We start from the raw sequence: 27,244 nt of genomic DNA on the forward strand, positions 1-27,244 counted from the left end.
CAAGAGAATAGTGAAGCCAGCTTGATTTATTTTTCCCTAACACTTTTAACTAACATGTATCTTCTGCTTGAATACTGCATCTTTACAGCATAATTTTGTTGTTGATTTATATTATATGCCTGGCATATGTTACTGCCATTAACTCTTAGAACAACTCTACGATGTTGAGGTTTACTTCAACCCATTCAAATTGATCAGCTCTAGTCTTACTGGTAGAAGGCAGACTCTATGGTATTTTGATAAATACCTCTATATATACAGCATTTTCTTAGACAAATTCCAAGAAATTAGCTAAAACTCTGCTGCTAATATAAAGACCTTCTAAATATTGCATTTTATCAGAGTTCATAATATCAACCTTATCTCAATATATCAAGATAAGACTTAGGACATACCATCCCAAAAGCAAGTTCTTATCTACCAATTAATTCTTCCATAAGATTTTCCTTACTCTTTTTAAATATTATGATGTTATCCAAACATATAGAAAATTACACTATAACATAACAAATACCCATGTAACCACAATCCAGGACCAATAATATGTGAAAACATCTTGCCATTTTTGCTTTAGATCTTTTTTTAATTATTACTAAGAAACTAATCATTTCAGACTTTAAGTCCCCTCATACACCTCCCTGGTCTCATTCTGCTCCCTCTTTATTCAGAGACAACCACCATGTAGCTCATCTGGTTTCTACACTTTATTACATATGTTTATATGCATATTAAGTTTACATTGTCAGATTTTATTAATATATATATAGTCTCATGTTGTACGTTGTATATACAACATTTTGCTTTGGAAATCTATCATTTTTGAAACATTTTAACACAATAGAAAAACTAATCTCTGAGTATTTGAAAAGAATGTGGGTTCCCTATTTTTATGGTCAGGAACTATATGCATCAGGTCTCACACATATCTCATATCTATTAGATCAAACCTGTTAATTGAATTGTTCAAATCTGTATCTGTGAAAACATTTTGTCTGTGTTATTTATTGGTTACTAAAAAAGGCATATGCAAATCTCCTGCCATAACTATGGATAGTCAAATTCTCTTTATAACTCTCTCCATCTTTGCTTTAAATATTATTTCTACATATTTTTTTTCTCCTGATGAGAACTTTTAAGACATACCCTTAATACATAACAACTTCCAAATACAGAATACAGCATAGTTTATTAGAGTCACCATACTGTATATTATATCCCCAGGACTTATTTATCTGATGACTGGAAGTTTGTACCTTTTGTCTACCTTCACCCTTTACATATTGAATATTTAAACGTGCTTTAAATATTGTAAGGTCATAATACACAAAACTTAATTTTATTGCTTCTTGGTGGAATATTCCTTTTATCTCTATATTGCATCCCTTTTCATCCCTATTAATGTTTTACATGCTAAATACTTTTTGTTTATTAATCAACAAGCATTTATTCGACTAGTATTTTCAGTACATTTTTTCCAAAAATGTATTTTACCTTTCTGGGTTATGATATAATGTTTTGTGTCTAGTTATAAATGAACTATATCTACATAGCGTTTTTTAACCAATTCAAGTCTCTTTTACATATGTGAATTTAATATATTTATTTTTATAATGACCCAGATCACTAGGGCACTTCCCAGTCTGTAAGTAGTCTTTCTAGCCTCTATTTCAAGGACTAGACAACAATCGATGGTTGTCAGCTTTATGTAAAAAGCTCAGTTCCAGCTCCCTATCATGCACAGGCCTAGATTTCAGCCCTGATCTGAGTGAGGTCTTGGAACTTTAGCAGCTATAGCACATGTTCTGTTCTAAAGCCACTCACAGCTTCACTTCCCTCACTTGCAACTACGGCTTTATAAACTTTATTTCTACTTTCTAGAGCCTTTTCTATTGCTTTCAAGAATTGACATATATTTTTGAAAGTTTATTGTTAAATGTATCAACATGTGTTTTAGATTGGAGTATGATTTTCTACATTAGTTTAGCACACCACATTGATCAGAAATCTAATATACTATTCTTTGTCTCTGAAATTCAGTAACCTCCCTAAATCTTACCTTGATGTGGTTATCCTCTATTAGTTTTTCCTAAAACATAATTAGCCTTACTGATTTGCTTTAACTTAGGAAATGCTACACTATGAATTTGAATGTTGATTCTATTCCACTAGCTCCATTCTCTACTTAAGCATTTCGTTACATGTTGTATTTGTGGTTTTTTTTATTTTTCATATGTATCACCTTCTTTCAGATGACAACCACTTCTTTATCTATGTGACTCTTTCACCCTGTTCTCAGTAATCTTGAGTTGTGTTTCTGCTGCTTAAGTTTTGCCTCTAAGACAGGAGTAAACAATTACCATATAAATACACTGAAGTACTCAATTTGTTAAGAGGTCAATTCTCCCTAAATTGGTCAAAAGATTCAATGAAATTCCAGTTTGCTGCATGTATCCTGTGCACTAAAGATGGCGGCCACAGTGGGAAGGTGTCTCTGGGCTTGGGTTACCCAACATGTGAGTACTGTTCCTTAGGACATCTCTGCTTTGCAGCCCTTAGACCTGCTGCTTCTCAAAGAACATGCTTGACAAATGTATTATGATCTGGTTCTGGTCAAGCAAAATTCACTTTTAGCACCAGCTCCTCACACCATGCACCCGCTGTCGTCCAGCACATGCCCTACTTTAAGGGTATCATGGTTGTAAACAGCGTTCAAAGACCTAAGCCTTGATGACCTCATGGGGAAATACTGGTGCTTTTCTTCTATACTTTGGACTTCATCTGTGTATATCCTACAGAAATTGTTGCTTTTAGTGACAAAGCCAATGAATTTCATGATGTGAAGTGTGAAGTTGTTGCAATTTCAATGTATTCCCACTTTACCCATCTTGCCTGGATAAACACACCAAGGAAGAATAGCAGTTTGGGCCATATGAACATCACACTCTTGTCAGATGCGACTAAACAGATTTCCTGAGACTACCTTGTGCTGTTAGAAGGCCCTGGTGTTGCTCTAAGAGGTCTCTTCATAAATGATCCCAATGGGGTCATCAAGTATTTGAGCATCAGTGATCTCTCAGTGGACCAAAATATCCCTCCTTGGTGAACCTCTGCTTGGTGAAGGCATTTCAGTTTGTGGAAACCCATGGAGAAGTCTGCCCAGAAAACTGGACATGGGATTCTCCTACAATCAAGCCAAATCCAATTGCTTCCAAAGATACTTTGAGAAGATGTATCAGTAGATCATCCCATGTGTATCTACAACTTCTCACATCAGAAAAGAACCACAGTTGGAACTCACTTTAAGAAGCATTTGAAAGATAATTATTTATAGAAGATAAAAAACCAATTATGCTTGTATTTATATATAATACTCTAAATGTTTTGTTTTTATAACATTGGCTAAGGCTTTTAAATGTACTCGCACACATTAAGAGTCCTTTATTAGTAACCTCTTGATGGCCAGCTAGTTTATAGAATGCTAGTTCACCTATTTCTTGGATTCTGTCTTCAATGAGAAGAGGAAACACTCTTCTTTCTTAGCCTTACTTGAACCTTTATGTACACCAGAGTAGTATGACAAGCATTGAAAGCTTCTGATCAAAGGTCCTGAAATTTTCTTCTTGAATTTACTTGTACTAAACTGAATTTTCTTTTAAGGTAACAAAGTTCATAGATTTAAGGTGTTAATAACATCAGTGGTCTAATTTAACTCTTGCAATCAATGTGTATGTACTTGAAACAAACGTGAATCATGTTTTTAAAAAAAACCACAACGGCAAAGTGACTTAAGTAATCATGCATGTTTCTCATCCCTGAGATTAATATAGTTATTTCACTTATTTGTTAGCTGGTTTAGGGTCTACATACAATTCTAGATATTGATTGGCCATAATTATAAAGGACATTTACTGAATCCTGGAATTGCATCTTGAAATCATTGTAATTATTTTCTTTTTTAAAGTGCTTAATGTAAAGTACATAATAAGCATATCATAAAAGAAAAAAAAGATTCAATGAAATCCTAATAAAATTTGTAGTACACTTTTTATGGAACTTGAAGAGCTGATTCTAAAAATCATATGGTTATATAAGGGACTTGCAGAATCCTAGCAAATTTTGAAGAAGAACAAAGTTGGAGGATTTATAGCATCACATTTAAGATTTACTATAAAGACACAGTAAATAAGATAGTTCAATATTGATGTGAGAGAAAATAATTAGGTCAACAAAGAGAATCCAAAAAATACCATATACATATATATATATGATCAATAATTTTTGACCAATGCAATTGAACGGTTAGGGGGTTGGTCTTTTCAATAAAGTATTCTGAAACAACTACATATCTGAGAGAAACTTTACACTTATCTAATCTTATATACAAAATTAATTTGTGATACACCATTGCTTTAAAGAACAGGCTAAAATCTAAAGCCTTTAAAAGAATATTTTCAAGAACTTGGGATGGGTGATAATTCATTAGGCAGGATGCAAAAAGCACTAAACATAAAAGAAAAGTGTTAAATTGGACTTCATTAAAATGAAAATCACCCCCCCACAAAAAAAAAAAAAATACTGTTAAGAACAAACCACAGACTGAGAGAAAAATAGTCTCTTCATGTTGATCTAACAAAGAATTCATATTCAGAATATATAAAGAACTAGTGTACATCATTAAAAAAAGACACTCGCTTTTTAAATGAGCAAAAGAACTGAATAGGTCCTACACAAAACAAGATATATAAATGGCCAGTAAACAAGAAAAGGTACTTTTCTTGATGTTAAGTATAACATCATTACTCACACTCCCTGTGGTTGGAGATCTGTGAGGCACATCTCCTTGTTGCCATAGTCCAACTCTTATGCCATGTTCATAGGCCTCTCTTCCTAAGAAGAAACCCAAGAGAGGAAGGTCAGTGGCATGAACTACAGCCCCATCACACAGTTGACCTTAGGACCATATTGTCACACGTTTTCCCTTCTTCAGTATCCATTCTAAATTTCCCTCATCCTCAGCTATCACCTCAGCTGACCTAAGTGGTGGTGTGATCCTGTGATCCAAACCTTCAAACGACACCATTACAGGAATAAAAAGACAAGACACAAAGTGGGTGGGAAATGATGTTCTTAACAAATGAAGCTGACAAAAGGCTTGTATCCAGAAGAGATAAACAAATTCTAAAAACTAGTAAGAAAAAGACAGACAACCCAATAGTAAAATGGGTAACAGACTTTAACCAAATACCTTATTTTTAAAAAGATATCCCAAGGGCCAATAAATATATGAAAATGATCAAATTCTTCAGTCATTAGAGAAATTCAAATTAAGTCTACCGTAGGATACTACTACCCACAGACCAGAATGACTAAAGTAAAAATAAGAGACATTGCCAAGAATTAATAAAGACATGGAGCAACTAGAACTCTCCTACATTGCTGATGGGAATATAAATTGACACAGCCACTCTGTAAAACTCTTTGGCAGTGTTTACCAATATCCATGTAGCAAGTATACCTCTAACTACATATTCAACAGAAATGCATATATGTGTTATCCTAAAACACGTCATAGCAGAAATACTTATAATAGCCAAAACCTAGAAACAACCCAAATGTCCACTAAAGTAGAATGGATAAATTAATAGTAATATTTTCACATGTGCTATTTCAGTTATCTATTGCTACATAACAAACTACGCTAAAACTCGGCGGCTTAAAACCACACTTTATTATTTTTGGAAACTCTGTAGGTCAGCTGGGGGTTTCTTCTACCAGTGTGTCTGGATTCACTCATGTGGTTTCAGTCATCTGATGTTTCACCTAGATATGCAAGTGTAAGATGGTCTGTGGAACGTGGTGCTGACTATCACTGGGATAACCTATTATTCTTCTCATCCTGCAGAGCCTTTAATCTTTAGTAGGCTACTTTAGGCTTCTTCACAGCATGATAATAAAAGGATCTAAGATGGTAAGAGAGGAAACTGCAAGCACTCTTAGGGCTAAGCTCTAGAACTTGCATAATATCATTTCTATCACAATCTGTGTCAAAGCATTCATAAAGCCAGTCCAGATTCAAGACAGTGAAAAAACAGCCTCCCTCTTTTGACAGAGGAAGCAGCCAGTAGCATATTGCAGAAGGGCATGTACACAGAAAAGCACGATTTACTGGAAGCTATCATTACAGCAATCTACCACAACCAATACATAACAATGACAATGAATGAATTACTGCCACAAGCACCAACGGGGATGAACTTCACAAATATAAGGTTAAGTAAAAGGAGCAAGTCGCAAAAGGATATATAAATCATGTTCAAATTTATATAAAACACAAAATCTGCAGTACCAATATGTGGTGTTAGAAGTCAAAAGAGAGTAAAAGGAACATATCCATGGTGCTACCAATGTTTTATATCTTGACCCATGCAGGGGTTACATGAAAATTTCACTTTATGATCATTTACTGATTGTTCATAAATGGAATCTAAACAAATGAATAAACAAACAAAAAGCAGAATCAGAAGTATAAATACAAAGAACAAACTGATAGTGGTCGGGGCGGGGGTTGAGGAGTGGAGCAAAATCGGTGAGGGGAGTGGGAGATACAGGCCTCCAGTTCTGGAATGGGTAACTCATGGAAATAAAAAGCAGAGCATAGGGAATACAGTCAATGATATTGTAATAGAGAACTAATGGGACAAATGGTAGCCATACTTGCAGTAAGCACAGCATAATTTATAAACTTGTCAAATCACTAAGTTGTATACCTGAAGCTAATGTGACATTGTGTGCTACCTATACTCAAACAAACAAACTAGCATTATAGTGTAGTATGGGGATGGGAAGAAAAAAGAATTGGAGGCATATTAAATGATAAAAATGTATGTGAATTTTTTCACATTCACTCCGTTTCTGATCTACTCAGCTACATTTAAAATCTAAAGCTTCTCCAGAGATAGCCCTTTGCTCCCAGTCCTTCCAGGTACAGTTGTGCTAGTTATTGCACAGGCTAAATGCAGGAGTGGAGAGAGGCACGGCATCATCTAACAGGAATCATCCCTGAAATCATCCTTCTAAATCTACTCTTCTCACTCCTCAGGTAACTGCACATATATTCAATTGCTAATTTTACATTACCTAAAATGGGGGTGCAGGAAGAAGAGGTATCCAGGAAAAACATCATTATAAATATGAGTTAAAAAATTAAACTGGATCCATACTCCTTGGACTCCTCTAAAGCTCTTCCTTTCCCTCCCCTCCACTACCATTCCAACTCCCTAAACTACTCTAGATATGGTTCAAAAAGCTGAAACTTCCTCTGATGACAGGAATTAGGCCTTGAAGGTTTTTAAAAAAGACTTTTGATTGGGTTTATTAAACTATGATTCAAAAATGTAACCTCATGTACAAGACATTTTGTGACATGTTAAGAATAAGGAAGTGCATCACACGGCTCAGGTGAAACTTACAGAAACTAAATTCCATAATTCTGATTAAATATAATCATGGATTTTGATTCATCAGGCAAGGCAAAAAGGTTAATTACATAGACTATGTAATCAGCATATAGCTGCATGTTTATCAATTCAGATTTTATCTGTTGTATGTAATTTATAAGAAGGAAAAAAGATTGATTTATAAAAGAGTGGGCTGAATTTATCACTTTGGTCCCTTGTTAAATACAGTTCCTCTCCTCAAAAATAATCTCAATTTGTCCCGGCTTGACAGATTATAATGAATATACTCTTTCTTGTGCTGTTTGAGAATTCTCCCACTTAGGGGGAAACCAATGCATTATGCCAGTTATTGCAAACTAGAACCACTTGAGAAGCTTTTAAAAAAATCCCATTGTTCAGGCCATGCTCTACATTATCAAATCAAAATTCATAAAACTGGAGTCACAGCATAAAGCATTCTTTAAAGGTCCCTCAGGTGATTCAAAAGGGCAACGAAGGTTGAGAACCACTAAAGTTGAGCCTCTGCCTCCACTACCATCCTTCACAATGCTCACACAGGTTATTGATATTGATCAGATACTAGTCAATTACTCAACTGACTAAAAAGGTCATGCAGACATAATTTTTTAGTTATTAAAAATATTTTGTTAAATGTACAATAAATGTTTGCTCAAATCTCTAAATACTTTGAAGCAACTAAATATATGTTTGTATATGTATGTACATATATACATATATGATACATATAGATTATATCTATAATTCAATTCAAATATACGGGTAGTATTTAACAGTTCAATTCAATACTGTAAACATGATAAGAAGCCATCATTTGTTAATACAACTTCCAGGAAAATAGAATTTTGGGTGTTTCAATTAAATTTCCCCTTTACCATACAGACTCACTTTTATGCATTTTCAATATTTTTTTAATAAGAACATATGCCTTGGATAAAGGATTTTGATATCAAAATAAATATATATACTAGCACTGAAATACACACAGTAAAACCTCTTTTATAAAACCCACTTTAGAGAACAGGATCAGTATGCAACAGGCAGATGTTCCTTTTAAATATAGCTCTGTGGTTCAGGACGTCCCTAAAATCCTTGGATCTACTTGCAAAAGAATGTGAAGTGTGTATTTGCACCAAGTTGCCCACTAATGTGCATTTTTGTTGAGAGAAGAATTGTGGCTTTGATGAGGTGCCTCTAAGCAGTCAAGGTAATCTACTCTCAGTTAAGGATGGAATGTCATTCTGTAATTGCAGATTTTTACACATTACAGGATGGCATTTGACACACAGCATATCTCCATCTCTGCAGAGACAGTTGAGGATAGTGAACTAGGTCTGGACTCTGACAACTTGGATTTGAGTTTCACCTCTGCAACTTACTTGCTCAGTATATACAGCTTTCCAAGTTTCAGGTTTCTGGTCTATAAAATGGTAATGATAATAAACTGTCCTACCTACCTAAATAGGACTGTTAGAAAGTTTACTATCAAACAATTATTTATAAATTCTAAACTTTAATTCAAAGACAAGAAAAGATTTAGCATAAAAAGCAAGCCCTGTTTTTAGTAGACTCCTAGCTTCCAGGCCAAACCTCCTGAATTTAAGCACAAAGAAAAGATAGATGCTCAAGCAAGATGCTGAAATAATTGCTCATGCATGATCTAAATGAGGTTTGGAGAATAAAACTGACATATGTCTGGGACCTCTGTGATAGGGTATGACACACAGATGTGTGTGTTTGGGGGTATTCTTCCCTCTTTAAAAGACCAACTTCAGTCCAATGAGATTATGGTACAGTGGTAATTAACAAGGAATAACAGGAAACAAAACAAGAAGCAGAGAGAGAGCAACATACCTTCTTGAATCTTTTTGACGACACCTCCAAAAGAAACACGCACCAAAAGAAAATGAAACATGTAGTAACTGAGAGGATCTATTCAGGAACACTCACAAGATTCTCTCTAGGGATATGCAAAAACAGCTGAAGACATTTTAGGTGTATATATGGAGTGGTGGTGAAGTTCATACTCCCTTACCAGGAAATAGGGAGAGAGCAAGAAACCCTTGCCACATCTGATATACCAGTGAAGAAACAACAATCCTATAATGCACTCTGCTCTATTTATCTTCAATTTCCTATTATGGGTGCTGATTTGTATAAAAAAGATTCTAAGTACATTCAATTGCTTATATACTTCTGCTATTCACAGTTTAACCAATTAAATAATTACTGCATTTTCAGGTACAATGAAGCTTATATCCCTGTGCAGATTATGCATGTTATATCTGCCTGACATGTTCTTCTTAAAAGAATATTTCTAAAATCTCTCTTTCCCATTTCTCTCTCCCTGCCCTGCCCTCTCCCACGCCCCTCCACACAAACACTTGAATAAAGCATTAAAAGGCTTAAAGATTGATTTTACATTTCCTGGATTACAGCAGGATTTGTTAATTGCCATACTCTAAATAGCATCTCTTTCTAATATTGCCTAAAAGCCACAAAGTTGAATGGGGTTTACTCCTTACTCCTTATTTTTAAAATTGATTTGTGCTTTTCTTCCAGGAAGAGATTTTATTTAACATGATTATTATCACTGTTATAAGTACTTTTTTCCCTAATGTTTGATGACAAGAAATTTCCTGTTTGTAGATGCTTTTATAAGATTTTGATCAAAAAACTGTAGTACACATGTATATAGCAATCAAAAATGTTGTCAAGGACAAACGAACATGACTTGAAATCTTAGCATTATCTTTAATCTCATTTTCTCCTTCCTCTACTTCTAATCATTCATCAAGCATTTGTTTCCTTCTTGATCTCTCACCTGCCTCACCTTTGTGTGCACACAAACCACAATGCTCCACACTTGTGTGCCTTGCACTTACACTGTATCCTCTATGATGGACATCTTCCCTTTGCCCAGTGAACACCGTCACAATTCAAAGCAGGTTCAAGCATTATGTCTTTTATGAAGGTTTCCTGAATTACTATCTTCACTATCAGGTAAAATTAATGGCTCTTTCACCTATGCTTCTTTGCAAGCGCTCTTCTCATGTATGGACAAAAACCACATGAATTTCATAAAACGTCCTTGTAACCAGACTAGAACATGTTCATCTTCAGTGCCAACCAATAATTTGATACTCACTCAAACTCCTATTATTTAATATTTATTTTAAAATGACAGAAAGAAATTAATTTTCCATTAATAAAAATTGGATATACCTTTCTTTATGTTCAAAATAAAGATTTATGTCATATGCACATACAATTTTCACACATATGAAATTGGAATTGTTTTTCATTTAGCCTTTTCATCACTTATAACTGAATAGCACTGGCATCATGTTCACTAAGGATAGAGGTTACATACAGATATAATAAAAAGCCTTGTCCAAAATATCATATTCAAGTTTTTGTTCTGACTTTCATTCTGTTTCATCAAAATACTTTCTGATTAGTCTATGTTTTTAATAGTTGCATGTCCAGATAATAACACCAAAGAATGTAAATAATTAATTCATTATCAATAGGATAGACAGTCTTAATTTTATATATGTCATTATGTTCAAGATTCTTGATCACCAAACATTTAGGTATTCACAATAAAACATATTTCATACTTTATATATTGTTAAGTTTAGGCTTTTATTAAATAAGTATTCAGTATGAAATTCAAATGGTATAAATATGGAAATGAAGTTATTCTAAGATAGCTAGATTTTAAACATTGCCTTTGAGAAATCAGAGCTTTTCTAATTGAATTTAACCTGAAGTGCTGATAATCAACCTAATAAATGTCTAAATGTAATCAAAAAGCGCCTTCTATCCTGATAGGTTTCTTACTTCACACTCCCTTGATGACTGGCTTCATCTCTACCATAAATCTTGCTCCAACTCTACCATAAATCTTATTCCATCTCTACCATAAATCTTGCATTTAAATAACCTGTGACAAGGTGATGAAGCTAAATGGCACACAGGAACAGCGGATGGACAGGGTTCAGCAAACCTCTGTATCTTCCTAGTTCTTGCCTCCTTTTGTTCAATCATTTAATCATCAAATGCTTAGCCAGGCAGTGTATTTCTTAGACTGGTACTTTTAAACTTGCCAGCATTGTTTTATTTTTCCCAATTTAAACAAAAAGGAACGTAATGTTTATTAATGTTACATAAGTAGTATCTATAGTCCTTCAAAATATAGATATCTCTCTCTATGGTAAGTGCATCATTTTGATAGTTAGCAGTTAGAACTCCTTAGTGGCAAGGCCGGCTGCACATTTGGCACAGATCCTGAAAACGCCAGAAGAACTGATGCAACGGAAAACTACCTAAAGTTCAAAAGTACAGTTCAGAGAATTCTCCAATATGCCTTAAAGCTGATCTAATACAATTCTACAGGATATTTTGAAGGCATGTGGTGGGCAGTGTCTGTTATTAGACTTTGACAAGGAAAAGAAGGAAGTGGTTGGAACACACAGTTTTGGAAAAGAAGATTCTAAAACTACAAAGTACTTTATTTTTAGTCACATAGCATATTTTAAAATACCAAAATAACACTGGAATAAGACATAAAATGTCTGTTTATTGATAGAGCTTTTAAATTGATTTTAGAGTTTAGTTATTTCAGTGATCTGGTTTAGACTCAATAATTTTCATAGATCAAGAGACTGAGGCTCAGCTAAGATCCTATCCCTCCTAAGTGATGTAAGAGCCACATACAGAACTAACAGCTGAGTACCTCGGCACCAAGAGTTACAGAGAGGTTTCTCAGGAATGAGTATGCCTCTTTACCTCTCAAAAATCCTGTTGGATAGCTAAAACAAACATGATTTTACAGATTATACACTGTGGCTCCAGAGCACATAGATAGTTGATGTGCTCCAAAAACTGAAAGCAGAGCCAAAATTAGAACCCAGACTTCATAAACCTTTGACCAATACTTTCTGCTATAACATTTTTTCCAATATAAGAGGAAAAACATGTACTGCTTCAGCATGTATACTAGAAGATAATAATAATTCTTTGAGATAAAAATAAATGATCATTTCCCATTTTACAATAACAAAATGTAATCTCATGAATGGATAAACAAAATGTGGTACTTACATACAATGGAACATTAGTCATTATTCAGCCTTAAAAAGGAAAGAATCCTGTCACATACTACAACATGGTGAACTTTGAGAACATTATGTTAAGGGAACTAATCCAATCAAAAAAAGCTAAATATTGGATAATTCCACTTATATGAAGTATCTAAAATAGTCAAATTTATACAAACAGGAAGTAGAATGGTGATTACTAGGGGTGTGAGAGACGGAGAAATGAGGAGCTGTTGTATTATTGGTATAGAGTTTCAGATTTGCAAGATGAGAAAGTTCTGGATATTTGTTCCACAGCAGTGTGAATGTACATAACAACACTAAACTGTACACTTAAAAAATGGTTAAGGTGGTAAATTTTATGTTTTTTTATCACAGTAAAAATAAATGCAATCTCGATGGCATATAAAACTAGTTAGTAACTGGTAGTCCAGACTTGGATTGTGATTCAAGATCTCGAATTCCTTACCTTGGAATCCCCTGTGCGAACTATTTCCCTAGTAACCTCTGCATGGCTGACTCTATAGCCTACATGACGAAAAACTTGTGGCAACCAAGCATGAGCATTCCTGTGCAGGACAATCAGGAATCAGGAATGAGCACAGACAGGACCCTGTAGGACAAAACCTGAGGAAGCAAAACCCCCATCTTGCCACACTTGGAACCCAATGTTCCATGGAAAAACCTTAAAACTATCTTCATTAACACTGAAAACAAATGATCAATATGGTGTGAACACAAAAATTGGCCATTGGTCTACTGACTTGACCATTTTACTCCCTTTTATAATGGTTACTTACTGTCATGGAGAAAAGCCATTGAAAGATAATGCTTGGTAGGCCCACAGCCATCTCCAGGAAATGAGGCCTGAGGACATGCTTTACTTGTGTGGTAAGAAAAAGTTAATTCTAACAGCCCTAAACTCAAACCAACATTTTATCTGTTGGCAGGTTTACAAGGAAAGTTGGAAATCGAATAAAGGATAATTGCCCATTCTCGACAGGATGTGGCAACTTTCGTCTACAATCCTTTATTTTCAGGGTTTGGCGAGGCTTCCCAAATGAGCTAAATGAGGAACGATTCTGATGGAGGAATGATGTTAAGGCCTTAGTCTGTGTTCTTCCCAGATGCTAGATTAATTGCTGTAATATAAACCCGCAGCACAATGTGTTCTCCAGTGATTTCATCCACTTATCTATGGGTCTGTCTGTGATGATTTCCACTAATAGCCAAACAGTGCCCTGAATAACTCACTGAGTTGTACAAGATTGGCCCAAATTTGAATAAAGTTTCTATCTGGTAAAGTTAAAACTTAAACTATTAGAATCATTCCAATAAATGCCGATGATTTTCTCCATGAGAGAGTCAGAAGACACCATTGCTTTATCTTTATTGAGTGCTTAGTAACCTCACTTTTGTTACCAGGATTTGTCTTTAGGATCCACAGGTTTTCTAATAAGGGAGTAGTTCATGGCATACTGTTCATGAGGACATATAGTATTGCTACACTGTGTTTTACATTTTCTTTTAAAGAATTTTTGTTTATGACATCCAACTTCCCTTGGAAATTTTGCTTCAGTCCAGGAGGCTAAGCTAAAGGGAAACTTCTGTGGCATGCCTCGGCTACATTCAAAATCAGCCTTCTTTTCCAATATTGACCTCTTGATCCCTTATCTTTGGATCAAGCCAGTGAGCTAAAATTCTCTTTAAAATGAATCTCTTCCTTTTAAGAAACTCAGTTTCTCAAATAAATATAACAATGCTAGATCCACCCTGAGAGGCCCCTGGGTACAAGCACAAGACTTCTTTCTGAAAGCCTTCTACCTAGGTAAGCATGGGCGCATTGGGAGGCTAATGAGCTAAGACGAAGGAATCTAAAGCAGAAATTAGAATGTATCAGAAAGGAAAAAGACTGCAGGCAGGGAGGTAAGTTAGTAGGTCATAGTAATAGCTCCAGAAAATGAACACTTGAACTAAAATAGTGACGGTGGGAATGGAGAAAAACAGAAGGATGAATGGGCAATCATAGAGAGAAAATTGGCAGGTCTTGCCAAACTAGTAAATGTGAAATACAAAGAGTAGGAGGAATTTTATCAGACTCATCTTCCTAAAGTGGAAGTAAGATCATATTCCTCACCAGCTACAATCCTGCAACAGCTTCCCAAAATACTTAAGAGTCTCAATTATATTTATTGACTTAAAAGGCTAAATATAATCTGGCCCCTGCCCACTTCTCCAATTTTACTGCTCCCCAACTACATTGTTCTCCAATATTTATTTATTTATTTATTTATTTAGTATGAAGCTCTAGCATTACTGAATTTTCTTTCCCATCTGTTTATGCACGTCCTAGTCCTTTCTGCTCAGCACTCTTCCACCAGACTTGCATGGCCATCATTTTCTCTCCACTGAGATCCCAACTCAGATCTCCCTCCACCTCCTCAGAGAAGTAATCACTGCTCAGCAGCAACAACACATCCATGCCTCAATAGTCACTCTTTTTTTTTTTTAAGATTTAATTTATTTATTTGACAGAGAGAAACAGCCAGCGAGAGAGGGAACACAAACGGGGAGTGGGAGAGGAAGAAGCAGGCTCCCAGCAGAGGAGCCTGATGTGGGGCTCAATCCCAGGACTCTGGGATCACACCCTGAGCCGAAGACAGACGCTTAACTACTAAGCCACCCAGGCGCCCCTCAATAGTCACTCTTTACATCACCATATCTGTCCTCTATGGAGCACCTATCAGTACCTGAAAATATCTTGTTTTTGACATGATTATTGTCTATCTCTTCCTACTGGAATGTCAGCTCCCTTGGGACAGGAATCCTCTTTATCACCAATGCCTACCATGCGATAGGCTCTCAAAGAGTACTTATTGATCAACTAATACAGAGATATACATACACATACACATATACATATATATTTACATATGTGTGTATGTGCATATGCACACATGCCATATTTATAGATACTCTTTATGGTAAAAAGTTATGGCTTGAGATTAAAACTATCAGACTCAGATTGCTTGTTTCTTCCTATGCTGACGTATTAATTTATAAGTCTAATAATATAATCATGACATATTGAACTCTGTAAGAGCTAAAAATACTTTTGATAGAGGAGAATATGATTGAGATAAATACTCATCTAGAAATAAATTTCTAAACCACAGCATCTAAAGAGAAGGAAGCTGAATCTCAATTCTATCCCAAGAATTTATAAATTAAAAGTCATATTTTGGAGTCATGGAAAGAAGGGAGCTGGCATGCTCAAACCACCTATTATATTATTTTGCTGTATTATTAGGAAATAAGACTATTTTCTCTAGTAAAAGTGGTATGTATATTTCAGATAAAACTACTTTTCTCAGAGGACCTTATAACCTCAACCAGCCCTGATGGAGTCCATTTTAGGAGGCAGAGGAAGGGACCATCAGGTTCTATATGCCAAGCCATGCTTCTATACACACACACACACACACACACACACACACACACACATACACACATCACAGGGCTATCAAAAGGGTTAAATGAGTTAATGTTATTTTATATCAACTTTACCTACTCTCCATTTTCATATCATTTCTGATATGAAGGTTCATTGAGGTTCCAACACGGATCACTCTGAGTTCTGCATATCATCAGCAGAGTTCCAGTGACCTCAATGATTACTTTGTATTAAAAACAGCATTGGATGTGCTGGGGATATGGGGTAATTGATCATGACTGAACAAAATGAGTGCTACACACTAACCACATTTTCTTCCTGATTAAAAACTTAATCATTTGAAAACAATTATATTACTTGGGGAAAAAAGGGCTCCTCTTCAAGGAAAGTGTATTCCATCAAAAATGGACTCCAGGCAGGGACGCCTGGGTGGCTCAGTTGGTTAGCATCTGTCTTTGGCTCAGGTCATGATCCCGGGGTCCTAGGATCAAGTCCTGCATCGGGCTCCTTGCTCAGTGAGGAGCCTGCTTCTCTCTCTGCCTGTAGCTCCCCCTGCTTGTGCTCTCTGACAAATAGATAAATAAAATTTAAAAAAAAAAAAAAAAGCACTCCAGGCAATAACACAATTCCTCATCACATCTATGGATCTTACAAGTAGGACCCCACTTCCCAATGCCGCTGATATGGGATGGCCACATCACAACAGTGACCAGTCCTGTTACTTGTCCTTACCATGGTGCACCCCTGCCAGCAGGGCTTCTTTGACTTACTGAGGCTGTGGCAGCAATGGCATGAACAACATTAAATTGAGGAATAGTCCCTGTCCTCAGGGATACTTTAATGAAAATAAGCCTCCTGAACGCTTTTTGATGGCACTTTCTATTTCAGCTCCAGTAAACATACGCTGAGACTACTAATCCTGGGAAACATAACATATATTGAAACAACTTGAAGACGAGGTAGATTATTCCAGTGATGTAGCAATAATTTCAAATGAGGAAAACATACAAGGTTATTAAAGAAGTTTTTTTTTCAAAGAGTCACAGAAGTAACCACTTTGAGTATTTGATAATTATTTGAACCAAAATTCAATTCATCATGGACCAGAAACACAGTTTCATTAAAATAATATTACATGTGATGCTTTTGTATAAGTTGTTTATCACATATCAAAAGTAAAGCAGGAATGATATAATTGTTTACAAAACAAAATATTTCCTTAGTAAAATCTTTGCAGAGACGGCATTTTATTCAAAAATATATTATTTCAAGTAAATCATTACAAAAGCAATTTATTCTTTAGGATAAAGAACTGTGGGAATGTTAAAATAATTTAATACTTCTAAATTATTAGTGCCACTATCCTAATAATCCTAATATGCTCACGTTATCTTCCACATGAATGTATCTTTACTTAATTTACATAATAATTCACATTTTCAGTAGTATTATATTTCACCTAACATTACTCAAACATTTTCAACAGTTTTATATAATCTTCACAATTTCCACAGCTTCATGCTATGTCATCTTTCCTCAAGTTTTTCTTTTCAGATATGTTGCCCTTTTCTAATATGGTTTTGAGCGGCCTCGGCATCACGGTAGCGAGTCTGACTTCAGGTCGGAAGGTTACATGTTCAAATATGGTTTTGAAATAGAGATCATATTCTCTTTTTAGGTTTTAGAATGAACCTAAATATTTAATATCATTCAGATTAATATAACGTATCTGGCAGATATTACTTATTGTATAATTATTAATTCATAACCACATAATCAAGCACAAATTTATTTTTATTCCCTTTATTTAAATAAAAAATTCAATTGGGGACTTCCTGCCTTTCTGAAACTCTTTTTCCCATTCCAAGCTTTGTGGTAAGTAGTAAGGTTTAGTATTTGCATAATAAATTTTTTACCTTTTATGTTTTGCTTTTGTTTAACAGATAAGTGAATGAGAAGTAATTCACTTCATTTACTATGGTCATGTCAGTAAACATTAACCCATACACACATACAGCCTTAATCATGTTATCTCCAAAACAATGGTTCTTTTCTTTTGTAATCTTAAGATCACAATCCAGCAACCTCCCTAATCAACTTTTCTTTTCCCTTCTCCACAGAACCAACTACCTCACCTCAATTTCATTTTTTTCCTGGATTCTAAGATTTCCTTTAGTAATAGCTACAAAAAAAAAAGATATTTATGTAATAAGTATTCTGAAAGTTTTAAAGTCAGACTATCTGTCTCAGTAGTCCTCACCTGTGAATGATAACACAGCTGAAAAGCTTTATCAGAATACACTCTTGGGATGCCTGGGTGTCTCAGTCGGTTAAGCATCTGATTCTTGGTTTCAGCACAGATCATGATCTCAGGGTCATGAGATAGAGCCCCACATCCGGCTCCCAGCTCAGCAAGGAGTAGACCTGAGAGTCTCTCCTTCTCTCTCTCCCTCACCCTCTGCCCCTTCCCCCACTCACACACCTCTCTCCCCCACTCTAAAATAAATAAAATCTTGACAAAAAAAAGAATACATTTTTTCCTTTAAAGGTTTTAAAGTTATTATTCCATTTTCACTTTTATTGATTCATGCAAAGAAGAAATCCAACATTTTCTTGACTTTGGCTCCTATGATAATCATTTGTTTTTTTCTGCAAAAACATTACTGATGATTTCATATTTTAAGTTTAGTGACATTTAAAGAATATACATTGCTGGTGATATAGTTATGTACTTGTTTTCTTAAAGACCCTTGTTCAGACAATCTCATAAACTTAGCCCAGTTACCCAGAAGAAATTAACTGATGAGCACAGATACCTACAAAAGTGGCAGGGCTTTTTTTAGGAACTAAGCTCTGGTTCTCTGTGTCAATGAATATATTTTCTCAAATACTTCATATGGTTTGAATGTTTCTTTTATTCCCAACTTTTGCTCCATATCTTCCCAGCTTTTGTGAGATTAAGGAAATACCCTTAAAAGGGTAGGTCTACAGCTTTCTTTCTCTTACTAAGTAATAAAGATAGACATAGAGAAGACAAGGGCAAGGGTGAGCCATGGGGTTACACACCAGGGAAAAAAACCCAGCTGTTAAAATGACCATCGATTAAACCATTCACAAATGAACAGACCAGTTTCTGCCAGACACGTTGTCACAGGCAGAAATGCTTTCTTCACTGCCAACTTGGCTTCTGTTGATTTTCTCCTCTACTGTAGAAGAAGCTAGAATAGAGCGAATGCTTAAAAGCTTGGTATGGTAAGGTCATTAAAGCCACCTAAAATAGCCTTAAAAATCCATATATACGTTATCTCTTTTCTTTACAGAGAAAGTCTGAGTCAAGCACAGAGAAATTTCTGAAAAAGAGAAGACTACTACTTTTCAGTAGTGTAAGAGACCATAGCACTGCCTATTTCTGTCATCAAACAGATTAGAGGAAAAAGCACAGAGGTCTCATGAGGTAATTGAGACATTTCTCTACAACTCAGATGACAAATTTTCAGTGTGACCTACAATACTTTTCTGGAAGTCTTCTGAATTCCCTGAATACAAACCATGTTACAATCTAAAGGCAATGAACTTTGCCAAAGTTCCCAGAAGTACAGAGTTTCAAGCAGAAACCGCAGGATTTCAGGTGGATTTCATTTTTAGTTCATCTAACCTGCTCTAACCAGCATGTCTTACAACAATAATGCAGATACTCGAGCCAAAACATTTTTAGACCAAGTCACTTAGATATGTATATTTCCCATATACTCAGTAGCAACTGAAGCTGTCACTGAAGCAGAAAACAAGATGAAAACATCATTCTAACTTTGGTTGAACCCAGCTTGGGAGAGAAAACTGTGATTGGAAGAGAGGAATAAAAGGAAGCTGGGAGTACCTGGATCTGAAGGAACTGGGGAGAGAAAGGAAGTCCAATAAAAGAAAGGGACCTTTGGCCACAAGACCCAAAGGGTAAGTGAAAAAAGCTCAGTACTTGGAGGTGCTTGAGGGTGAACCACTTGCTAATTATTGCCTGAGAACCACTCATTGTGCAACAGTCCTGAATACTTATAAGCGACCCCACAGTGAAAACACGAATGTCTTGTATTAAGGTGGGAGCTTAGAGTATCATTCCCCGGTCCAAGGTGGGTAGAGATTAATACTATTTAAGAATCTTCCTAAGAGCAGAAGCAGCTATGGACAAATTGCTACATTTTTAAACACATATAAACATTTTTCATAGTTGAATCTTTATTGTATATAGATTTTGTGTACTTTATTGAACATAATAAACACCTTTTCTCACTACTAAAATTTCTTACTAAATAGCATGCTTAATGGCCATATAATGTTCTATCCCATCAATTACTAAAACTATCCCCCTATTAACAAACATAAAAGGTTGGGATGAACATTTTAAGACATAAATACTGGAAGATTTCTCCAAGGTAGGTTTTGGAAATTTAATTACTGGTGAGAGAGAATATACAATTTTATGACTTTTAATGCATGTTGCCAAAATGCTTTCTAGAAGAGTCTTAACGAATTCTTCTCCCATCAGGATTTATATGAATGACCTTATCCCATCAACATAAGCAGGGAGTACCAGTTTCTTTTAATATTTTTAAAAGTTAAAATGGTATTTCTTACAGTTTTAATTTACACATATTTATTCATGAGATGGAATATTTTTCATACGTTCATTATATGTATGTATATCTTTTCTGACACATTGCTACACTCAGAATCTCTTATCTATTTATGTGAGTATATCATATATTAAAGGTTAGAAATTCTTTTGCCTATTTTTTGTTACAAATGTCCCATTTATTGTTCAAACTTCAATTTTATGACAGCTTGACATTAAAGAGTTTTTTTATCCCTTGACATTTTCTCTTTTTGATTCCTTCCATTATATACAGAGACCAAATAAACACCTACATAATCCCTACCCATACAGAGATCAAATAAATACCTAAATTAAATAATAGGCTTTGTTATTTTTTTCATTTTGTAACTTAATTTAATTGGATTTTTTTTATGGATGTACTATAGTTAATACTGCTATATAACAAACCACCCCAAGACAACTCATTTCTGCTCAACATGGGGGGCAGTGAGGCAGCTAAGGAGACACACTACCAGGATCCAGTTTTCAAAGAAGGATTTGCTACGCAGTTATGGTTTATGCAGTCAGCAGACACCTCCAGCTGTCAGCTCCTTCAGAGTCCACCTCAGGTATAGAAAGCTATTTCATCTGAGGTCACATCCTTTCCAGAACAGCTCACACCTGATGACTGAGGCAGACAGGGACATAAAGGTCCAGCCATTTTAGTTCTATCCTGAACAAATTTGATGGGCAAAACTCACTGTAAGAGCTTCACACTTCATTGGCAAAGGCTTTGTCAGACTTTTACTGCAGTTTAGATTCTTCCTCTGCCCAAACCCCCCACTTACAAATGTGCTGAAGCTACTAACCACCTGCATCATTAACTCCATCTCAGTATTTGCTTCCTGAGAACCTAACCGGCAGTAGGCAGCTCAACTGGGTGTGGAAGATACTCTTTCAAGATGCCTTACCCCTGTGGCAGATAAATTAAAGTGGCTGGTAACAGAGAGCTCAGCTGGACCTAAGGACTGAGAACTCTAATTTCTCTTGATGTGGGAATCTCTACAGGGCTGTTTGGGTTTCTTATGGCATGGTGATTTGTTTTTACAAGGTACAATTTGAAAATGCATATTCTCTTTTTATAAGGAAGAAAGCTGAAATATTTTTCATCACTGTATCAATAATATTGCCCCAAAACTCTATACATTTTTGGCTGCCTTGTATAAAACAGAGAATTTTTGCTTTTTAGATTCAGAATTTATTTAATATACATTCCCCACTAATGAAACCCTTCTGATGACAAACTGAGCCCCTTTACATAATACTATAAAACTACAGTAAAACTGTTTATGGTATTTTTCTCCAGTTACATAATTTATTTAAAATCCTCACCTATGTTAAACAATAGCTTTAATGAGTTAATGGCAGAGAATTAATCTTTTTATTGCATATTTAATACTCGATATAAATTTTCCAAAATAGGTACGTGGGCTTTTGTAATTGTTACAAATCTTTGAAATCCCATAGCATGTGTAACTGAAATCACATGAATATTCAGCAACAGAGCTACATACAGGTTGACAGTATGGGAATACTACTCTTAACACACTACTGGTATTACAAGGACAAGAACGAAGTCTCTCTTCTTCACATGGGAATATCTCCCCAGTACAGTGATTGTCATGTTGTTATGGTTAAAAACACTAGAGATACTCTGTCTGCATTATAACCAATATTATATTTCAGAATTTGAGATCTCGGCTTGCAGATACTGCCATTACTTATGAAGAGACTTAATGGGCATAATACTTCCAGGAATCTTTCGGGGAAGATTCACAAAATTGAAATGTCAATGGTATTTCATATTTCTTTAGCTCATGACATATTTTCCAAGTTATCTCATAAAATTACTTCATTTAACATGAGGTAGACTTCAAGCATAAATGTTGCCTACTATACTCCTTTTTAACATATCCTGAGGAAAACACCCTGTTTTTTAAAAGGTGCTATGTTGCTAACTCATGGCGGCTTATCTAATTCATTATGACTTTTAGAGGTTTTTCAGAGGTACTCAATCTAGCTCCTCATTATTCATTTTACATTTTATAATCTGGTTTTTGTTCTTTGAGTGTACTAGTGAAAATCCTTATATTTGTTTCTTGCTCATCAAGGTCATTTAATTCTATTCCCAGTCTCCAGGGGGCTGATGCTTCTGCCCACCACCACCCCTGTACTCCACCCTACCTTGTCATCAAGCTGTGCTTTCACGTAAAACCTGATGAAGGTGCTGACTTACATGCAAGTCAGCCTAACAATGTCTTTGAAGTACCTGCTGGGTACACAACACAGTACTCAAAGGAAAATACAAAGGATACAAAGGAAAATACAAAGTTCAGCTCTAGAAAGACAGAAATTGAGGCATATTTTCCCAAGACAACTTCTTCCATTATGTCCAAGAGCAGATTACCAGTGAAAACTGGTATACATTAAATGTGAAGAAATTAGCAGTATCATATGTGATCTGTCAGGGGAGGTCAAAATGCATAACACTGATGAGGATGTTGAAACCAGAGCAGGACTAATCCCTTTCTTAAAAGCTTCTTATTGGGGTGCCTGGGTGGCTCAGTCGGTTAAGCATCTGCCTTTGGCTGAGGTCATGATCCCAGAGTCCTGAGACAGAGCCCCGCATCAGGCTCCCTGCTCAGCAAGGACTCTGCTTCTCCCTCTCCTTCAGCCCTCCCCCACTCATGTGTGTGCACAAACTCTCTCTCTTTCAAATAAATAAAATTTTTTTTAAAAAGCTTCTTCTTAAGCCCCCTTTCATTTTGACTCTGAATAATAAGTTCAATCCTTTTTGTCTAAAGACTACATAAATGTGCATCTATAAAATTGTTCAGGATTCTCATATGCTATAGAAAATATGCATATATACATTATATATTACATATATATTAATATGTATATATAAACTAAAGTGGATAAGTTAGGAGACATCATGTAAGAATTATGAAAATTTCCATATCAAATCCTATACATGAGGATAAATTATATAATATTGACACATTCTATAACAATTAACTGTAATTTAGGCATTTGGAATGTTTAAAAAAAATCTTCTAATGGTGCTTGTCCTGATGAGGTTCCTGAGATGCCTCTTCTAGCTTAGAAGTCAATGACTTCAAAAGCCTACAGCAAATATCATTCTCAATGAGGAAAAGCTGGAAGCCTTTCCCTTAAGATCAGGAACACGACAAGGATGCCCACTCTCACCATTATTACTCAACATAGTACTAGAAGTCTTTGCAATAACAATCAGACAACCAAAAGGGATAAAAGGTATCCAAATCGGCAAAGAAGAAGTCAAAATGTCTCTCTTCGCAGATGACATGATACTCTATATGGAAAACCCAAAAGAATCCACCCCCAAACTACTAGAAGTTATAGAGCAATTCAGTAATGTGGCAGGATACAAAATCAATGCTCAGAAATCAGTTGCATTTCTATACACGGACAATGAGACTGAAGAAAGAGAAATTAGGGAATCCATTCCATTTACAATAGCGCAAAAAATCATACGTTATCTCGGAATTAACTTAACCAGAGACGTAAAGGATCTATATTCTAGAAACTACAAATCACTCTTGAAAGACATTGAAGAAGACACAAAAAGATGGAAAAATGTTCCATGTTCATGGATCGGAAGAATTAACATAGTTAAAATGTCTGCGCTACCCAGAGCAGTCTACACTTTCAATGCCATCCCGATCAAAATACCAATGAAATTTTTCAAAGAGCTGGAACAAATAGCCCTTAATATGTGTGGAACCAGAAAGGGCCCCAAATCGCCAAGGAATTGTTGAAAAGGAAAAACAAAGCTAGGGGCATCACATTGCCGGATTTCAAGCTGTACTACAAAGCTGTGATCACAAAGACAGCATGGTACTGGCAAAAAACAGACACATAGACCAATGGAACAGAATAGAGAACCCAGAAATGGACCCTCAGCTGTTTGGGCAACTAATCTTTGACAAAGCAGGAAAAAACATCCGGTGGAAAAAAGACAGTCTCTTTGATAAATGGTGCTGGGATAATTGGACAGCTATATGCAAAAGAATGAAACTTGACCACTCTCTCACACCATACACAAAGATAAACACCAAATGGATGAAAGACCTCGATGTGAGACAGGAATCCATCAAAATCCTAGAGGAGAACATAGGCAGCAACCTCTACGACATCGGCCACAGCAACTTTTTTCATGACACATCTCCAAAGGCAAGAGAAACAAAAGATAAAATGAACTTGTGGGACTTCGTCAAGATAAAAAGCTTCTGCACAGCCAAGGAAACAGTCAAAAAAACTAAGAGGCAGCCCACGGAATGGGAGAAGATATTTGCAAATGACGCTACAGATAAAAGACTGGTATCCAAGATCTACAAAGAACTTCTCAAACTCAATACACAAGAAACAAATAAACAAATCAAAAAATGGGCAGAAGATATGAATAGACACTTTTCCAATGAAGACATACAAATGGCTAACAGACACATGAAAAAAATGTTCAACATCATTAGCCATCAGGGAAATTCAAATCAAAACCACACTGAGATACCACCTTTCACCAGTTAGAATGGCAAAAATTGACAAGGCAGGAAACAGCAAATGTTGGAGAGGATGTGGAGAAAGGGGATCCCTCCTACATTGTTGGTGGGAATGCAAGTTGGTACAGCCACTTTGGAAAACAGTGTGGAGGTCCCTTAAAAAGTTAAAAATTGAGCTACCCTATGATCCAGCCATTGCACTACTGGGTATTTACCCCAAAGATACAGACGTAGAGAAGAGAAGGGCCATATGCACCCCAATGTTCATAGCAGCATTGTCCACAATAGCTAAATCGTGGAAGGAGCCGAGATGCCCTTCAACAGATGACTGGATTAAGAAGTTGTGGTCCATATATACAATGGAATATTACTCAGCCATCAAAAAGAATGATTTTTCAACATTCGCTGCAACATGGACGGGACTGGAGATAATGCTAAGCGAAATAAGTCAAGCGGAGAAAGACAATTATCATATGGTTTCACTCATTTATGGAACATAAGAAGTAGGAAGATTGGTAGGAGAAGAAAGGGAAGAAGGGGGGTGGTAAACAGAAGGGGGAATGAACCATGAGAGACTATGGACTCTGGGAAACAAACTGAGGGCTTCAGGGGGGGCGGGGGGAATGGGATAGGCTGGTGATGGGTATTAAGGAAGGCACGTATTGCATGGTGCACTGGGTGTTATACGCAAGTAAGGAATCATGGAACTTTACATCAAAAACTGGGGATGTACTGTATGGTGACTAACATAATATAATAAAAAAATATTATTATAAAAAAATACATCATGACAAAGCCAGAAAAAAAAAAAAAAGAAGTCAATGACTTCAATTTCATGTGCCAAACTCCGTTAAAGATTTAATCCCTAAGCAAGTTAACTCCCAGGCTACATAGTTTGGAATTTGGAACTGTTCTAACTCTAAGACAGAAGCCAGCTAGTTCTCAGTGGATTATACGTTGCATATCAGTCTGTGAATAAAAGGTTCTCTGGCCAGGTAAGTCTGGAAACACTAGATACGATACCTGCCCCTTAGAGAACCTCAGCATTTAAGGCTCTGATAAGCATCTCATTTTTTAAAAAAATGTATTTTACTCTGTTTAGCCCAGTATTTTTCAAACATCTTTGCCCAAAGAACTCCATTTAATATAATAACTGCTGAGATCCTGCAGAAATAGAGTTCCAAAGAATATTCATAGGGAAATATTGATCTATCAAACCTCTACTTAATAAATACTAAATAAGCATTTTCTTCATGAAGTTAGTGTTTTTTATCTATACCATGGAGGCAATTAAGATGAGTTAGGTATCACCTGGGTCTTCAAGAAACTTTCAAAGAGGTAGAGGAAATGGGAGTTTAAAACCTAACTACATTCTCAAGCAGAAAAAGTTCAGTGCCATAGAAGAGGCCCAAAAGAACATGCAGTTGGATTCCAAAGAAAGAAACGAGTCCTTCTCATGAGGGTCCGGGAAAGCTTGAGAATGAGATCAGAGAAAGCTTCAAAAACAGTGTGGAATTAGAGGTCTGCCTTGCAGGAAGATAAGATTTTGCTGTGTGTGGGAAGGTGGTCCTACATGGAGATGATACCAAGAGGAAAAGCCAAGAGGTTTTGAAAGGGTTGAAGAACAGATGTACTGGAATGTCCACAGAAGGGCATGAAGTATAAAACTAAACTGAATTAAGGTCAGATTGTTCTGGCACCCAATTTTCATATTTAATGAGCACCTTACATATAGCAGTGACTATTGGGAATAGCAATACAATTGAAATCAAAACTTACTGTGTAAGCATAGAAGGTCAATAATTAAATCAAGATTTCCAACACATTTTGATAAAATTTTATGACAGGCAAAAAACAAAAATTTTTAAGAGTGTGGAACCTTTGTACCAAACATGATGTCAAGATATGCATCCTAGAAGAACTCATAGTTGAAAAATAGAATGCTAAACTTTATTCTGTCAACCACGGGTAGACATCTAAATTATTTATTTTTCAAGGTGCAAATGGATCAGATCTCTCTT

The 27,244-nt window shown here is 35.8% G+C and overlaps 1 long non-coding RNA gene and 1 pseudogene across 2 annotated transcripts in view; one reads left to right on the plus strand and one right to left on the minus strand.

Moving 5' to 3' along the window:
- Positions 1–27,244, minus strand: part of LOC123789047 (uncharacterized) — a 450,578-nt gene that overhangs the window by 334,524 nt on the left and 88,810 nt on the right. For both annotated transcript variants that reach the window (XR_006778839.2, XR_015723746.1), the window contains one exon: positions 4,805–4,887. This is a non-coding gene — a long non-coding RNA (uncharacterized LOC123789047). The remainder of the gene's footprint in view (positions 1–4,804; positions 4,888–27,244) is intronic.
- Positions 2,466–3,239, plus strand: LOC123788669 (thioredoxin-dependent peroxide reductase, mitochondrial pseudogene; annotated as a pseudogene).

This window comes from Ursus americanus, chromosome 3 (assembly GCF_024610735.1).
Source record: "Ursus americanus isolate L20-20 chromosome 3, mUrsAme1.1.p, whole genome shotgun sequence".
NCBI lineage: Eukaryota > Metazoa > Chordata > Mammalia > Carnivora > Ursidae > Ursus > Ursus americanus.